A 6,132-nucleotide genomic window follows, 5' to 3' on the forward strand; every position below is an offset into this window, starting at 1 on the left:
TGTATTATAAAGAATAAAATAAAATAATATAGATTACATGAAAACTGCATTAATACAATATACAAACCCCGAAAATATTTTTGTAATTAGCATCAGTTTTAATTATTTTAACAAAGACATAAGTAACATCATCAAAAATGTCTCAAACTTCTCAATCGAGTTTTATGTATTAATATTTATTTCCTTAATTCTTTACTATTGCAACTTGCAAGCAGAACGATATGTTACGTGAACCAATAAATTTTAATAACTTTGTTATATGTGAATGAATGAATTAACTAAATAAACGTAGTATAATAATATGTGCTATAAGTACGTTCATAAAAACAACTTTCTATCTCCATGTAAATATGGCACGTGAAATTGGCATAAGCGTATAATTCAACAGCGTACTAAAGAAATTAAAATATTAAAATTAGTCTCGAAAGTTTATTCAAAGGTGAATAAAAACTAAAACATTTCCCCCTCGTTTCGATTCGGCATACCGAACACGTTCCTTCAAAACGGAATTGCTTGGCAATAGCGTCAATTGAATTTAAACCTTTTGCGGTTAAGTATAAATTGTATTTTTGTTTAGCTCGCGTCAGTTCAGTGATTCTGGCAGAAAATCTGAAATCTTCGGGAGGCTGTACACTTTGTATGGACGATGCTGCGTTGTGCGGCAGGCTTACATCAATTTTCGTATTACGGACGGATTAAACCCGTGGCTAGGAAAAGTTTTCGATTTGATGGGAAGGTGCTTGTCGTGAATCAATGTTATAAAATCTGTATTCAGGTGGTTGCGCTACTTTATTTTTTCCCTAGCTGTTCCATCGATTTAAAGCTATATTCTTTATTGTTTCAACACGTTTACGGCTAATAAACGCGGTCGGAATCTTTTTGAATCGGCTGGAAATTGCTTCGTAAATAGAAAATCTTGACGAGTTTTCAATGAATTCGTTTTGTTGTATCGCTGTTTTCTTTTGTTGTAAGTGGTAATTCTTCTTTTCATTTTTCTTTAGAATACCATGGAAACGTGCTTTGACTCTATAAGTTGTAATGGTTCTTTTTTTTGCTTTTTTACCTGGAGATGGCTGTCTAATGTTTGTTGGTAGTATATTAGTAGAATGCAACGATTTTCCCACTCCTATAATTAATCCAGTTCTTGCATACGACAAAAGTAATTATTTGCTATGTTTCGAATAAATAATAATCCCAGAAGATATTATTAGCAGCAACCTGACGATGATGTGACATGATTTTACTGGTAACGTTAGTAAAACCATTAGACTAAGAAAAGCTATATAAAATACTCTATTTAAGTAGCTACTTGATATTATGATACATAAACACACACACGATCTAATTTCTTAGAGGCCACAGATTAAACAAGATTTGTAGAATGTTTGCACAGATGATTAACACCATATAAAATGTTACCATATTTTATTTTGTGACTCACGATCACTGAAACTCGTGTATTCAATAATTGTAAATATTGATATAACTAGCACCTCGTCCCTGCTTCGTCTGAATAATAACAAACATAATAAATTGCTTGCTTATCAATCAGAAATCATGTGTTCTACTGGTAAAAATGTATTAATTTTTTGTTAGTATCGCCAATGCAAACATAGAAAAGATCAGATATTTCCAAACATAGGGAAATATCGTATAAGGCAACAAAATCTTACCAAAATTACGCTAGCGCAATCCCTTCTCCTTCCTATACTTGATTACGCAGATGCATGTTTTCCTGATTTAGCAGTCGAGCATCTTGATAAACTTGAGCGTCTCCAAAATTTCTGTATTAGATTTATTTTCGGCCTTCGAAAATATGACCACGTTTCTTCTTTCAGGAAAAGGCTCAAGTGGCTCCCTATCCGACTTCGCCGGGATCTACACTATTTGCAACTACTGTTCCGTATCCTTTTTAACCCCTCCGCACCCTCCTACCTCAAGTCCAATTTTTCCTTCTTGCACAGTGAAAGCTACTCACTTCGCTCTGAGGATAGACTCATCTTGCGTGTTCCAAGCCGACGCACAAATTTTTATGGCAAGTCTTTTGCAGCGATATCAGTCAATTTATGGAACTCTCTGCCATTAAATATTCGTCAAGCCCAGACCCCTTCGGGTTTTAAAAAACTTGTGCGACAACATTTTCTTTCCGCTTCTGATCCGGACCAGTAATATCTTTTTAACTTTTTTATTTTTCTTTTATATTTTCATTATGTTTCAATATGTACGTGGTATCTGTATTAGTTAAAGATGGTATTCGTATAATAATTTTATCTTATTCAATATCAGTGTGTTTCCTTCTAAGTAGGTATATATTTATTTATGTATATTATATAATATGTAATTGGTATGTATATCTGTTTATTTTATTTATGTATATATAGGTATATATATATATATATACATATATATATATATATATATATATATATATATATATATATATATATATATTGTGTATGTATATGTATAGTATATGTGATATTGTATATAGACATGTATTATTTTAAGGTGGATACATTATTATTATTTTTTTTTTTGTTTTTTTGCTATTAATTATTATTTTTTCTGTTCTCGTCCCGCCAATAGTGATCATTTTGCTTGTTTACCTTTTACCGTGGTTGCCTGGAAGAGATCACTATTAAGTGATAAGGCCGCCAAAATAGTTGTACTCTGTTCTATATGTAAGTAGTTCTAAGGTTTCCTATCTGTACAACTATTAAAGAGTTAAATAAATAAATAAATAAATAAATCTTTCTCTCTATTCTGAGAAATTTCGACATGAATGATTAGAGACAAACAAACATTCCTACATCAAAATAATATATTTTTGGCAATAATATGATAATATTATTTAAAGTAAAGATAAAATCAAAGCAGGTTTTCGTACACGTGCAAAAAGATACTATGTACCTACACTATTCACAGTGAACTACAATTAGTGCGCTGAGAATTCACTTATTGTTTTAAATTAAATAATAAAATTAAATTAAATAATTACAACTACTGAATAAATTTATATAGTATCATAGACTCTACCTATACATAGTAGGTATCTTTATGTGCATAAATAAAACACAAGTACCGATTTATAGTAGGAGGCTCTAGATCAAAAGAATCCAATTTTATAAAGATGTAGAAAATGTTTTTAACCGACTTCAAAAAAAGGAGGAGGTTATCAATTCGGCCGGTATGTTTTTTTTTTTTTATGTATGTACACCGATTACTCTGAGGTTTCTGAACCGATTTACGTGATTCTTTTTTTGTTCGATGCGGGATGGTGTCGAATTGGTCCCGTAGTTTTTATTTTATGGGCATTTTCGCAAGTGCAAGGTTGAAGTCGGTTGTTTTTAACGCAGTTATCACTTGTAGTCGAGATATAAGTAGAAATAATAGATTTGCAAATACAATATTTATGAACGAAATGACACTGGTATTTAAACTAAACTTATACAATAAACTCAAACTCAAACTTAACAATTAAGGAAATTAGTTAATATTAGTTGAAAAGTGTTAAACAATTAGTTTAGTGTCGCTCTCTGGAGGTCAAGTGTTCGCTATTTGTCTCCATTTACTTTACGAATTTGTAGCTATCCGGAATTTTTAATATTTCAATACCATGGAGAGACTTCTGTAAATAATATATTATTATGTGGGTATTGATTATTACTTAATTAATTTATTGAGTTCCTTAATTATCCCACAAACATGAATTTTTCGTAAATATGATTATTAAAGTGAAACTTCTTTATCGGGGTTGGAAAAAAATTTAGTGTAACATTTTTTTGTTACGCGTGACATTTTTCCGTTACGCTCCATCTTTTTTTATCCCTACCACGCGTAATTCGACGAATTTCTGTAAAGTTGCAAATAGTAAATTATTTGATGAAAAATAAAGAAGTTTCACTTCTTACGTGTGTACACTATTACACGCACACATTTTTTTTAAATAGCGTTAACTGTTATGACTTAATTAATTACAAAAATAATATCTTCGTCACATATTATATAGGTTAAAAATTTGGAAAGTTAAACATATTAAATAATAACGATTTTAAATCAATATAGTAATTTATTTATTTCTAGAAATTAATACTCAGGCACTTTATATTCATGTAGTAATAAAATAATTTATTCCTTCTTAGGCAAATATAAAATGTAGTTACAAAAACTAAATTTATCAACATCATGCTTATATTTGTATATAATTTAGTTACTCCAAGTACCTAATAAACCATCCTCTAATTACCAATTGTTAACAATTCAGAATTTACTTTGTGAATTCAACTTCCCACTTCAACATAACTAGTCATTACTTTATTATTGTCTTATTGTTAGATTAGGATCATAATTATTTTATAATTTCGATCTTCATGGACAGTGGACACAATATTAACAGAATCTTGGATAAAGTTTATGCGTCGTCGGCCATGTTGACAGGGTATTAGCGGGCTAATATTTGTAATATCAAGGTAAAATGTGATAATATAAGGTACTATTTACTACCTACAGATAGTATAATACTATACTATTATTATTACTATGTCCACTTGTACAATGTACATAACTTGTGTTATACGCTACTATTTGCTAATGTCATTATAAACATTGCTTTTCAGTTAATTGAGTAATACAATTATGAATAAGTAAAACTATTTAATTTTGCCTTTATTTTGATTCCAATTTTCCCATAAATTAATGAAGACATTGAAAATAAGAAAATTGAATTTACTGAAATACTTATTAACATTTAACAATATTATTTATCATAATATGATGTCTTCTGATGTACTCGTGGTCTGATTTAATCGAATCATAATTTAGTCTGATAGGATATATAACAATTGATCAATCTCTATCAAGAACTAAGAAGATTTTTCACTTCTGCCATAGGCTTCTATTTTTCCACGGCTAGTAATAAATAATCAATTCAGCCATAATTTGCAATGAAGTAGAAACAAAGGTCTTTACATGCATTCCAACTCATAGTATTTGCCTCAGATCAAGAATTCAAATTCTTCTCAAGAAGAAAATTATTTGTGTAGAGTTACTCAAAAATGGTTCAACTATGAAGAAAGTTGAGTAATAAAATTATAATGTGATTTCGCTTTTATATAGACGGGACTCCGGTCACGCTTGCTTGAACCGAATCTACGGAAAGGTACAATTTATGATACGTTGCCAGCGTAGGTCATGGAATATGGTGTATATAAACGATGATATTGCATGTATTCTTGTAATTTCTATTGGAATAGAACGTATTTCTAGAAGTTCCATGTCAGGAGAAGTAGGCGACAATACATGCAGCCTTTAAAATACATTTTTTTGATTAAACTAGGCCGAGTCAGATACTAATGACTATTCTACTACAGTATGAGAAATTGATTTTAGATTTCGTCTATAATTATTTATTGTGGTAACTTTTTTGTTTGGTATTTCTAGAAGGGCAGCTACCTACATATTAACGCTCGCGTGGGTCAACTGAAGGTTCACCCTGGTAGCGACATGAGCAAGGGCGTCCCCCCTTGACGGAGATAAGTATGAACTATCATGGATGGATAAAAAGTATAAGGTAAACTGAAATAAATTTTTGTCCAATTTGAAAAATGCAAAATTATCGCAACGTATAAAATATCTTTCTTGTTTTAAAATGTAATAAATAGTGTTTTAACAAAATAGAGATTAAAGTTTCTAATCTCCAAAAAATGATTTACATTTTAAATTGTATGTTAAAAAATTGCATAGTGCAAGAAAGTAGAACAAATTTTAGATACCATATAGTTTGATATAACCGTGCCGGTCAGTGAGCGCGGCGGTTGTAATTATCCGCTGTTTTTATTTTTACTTTACTGCGATGTTCATTTCCATAACTGACTGCGTCAAGTGCGCTGTACCGTGGCTAGTGATGTGCCCAAATTGTATTCACTTCCGTGTGTTTTTATTAGAGATTGTCTTATGAAATAGTGAACTAGATACATTTAAGTAATAAATTGTCTAATTAGTTTATTTACTTTGTAATTTGATGTTTATATTATTTATTAAATTAGTTTAAGGGTAACGTTAACAAAAATTCTATGACTATAAGGGATATCACAACAATCGCAACTAAACAACGAAATTTGCGTCTAAATCTTC

The sequence above is a fragment of the Colias croceus genome, chromosome 8 (genome assembly GCF_905220415.1).
Source record: "Colias croceus chromosome 8, ilColCroc2.1".
NCBI lineage: Eukaryota > Metazoa > Arthropoda > Insecta > Lepidoptera > Pieridae > Colias > Colias croceus.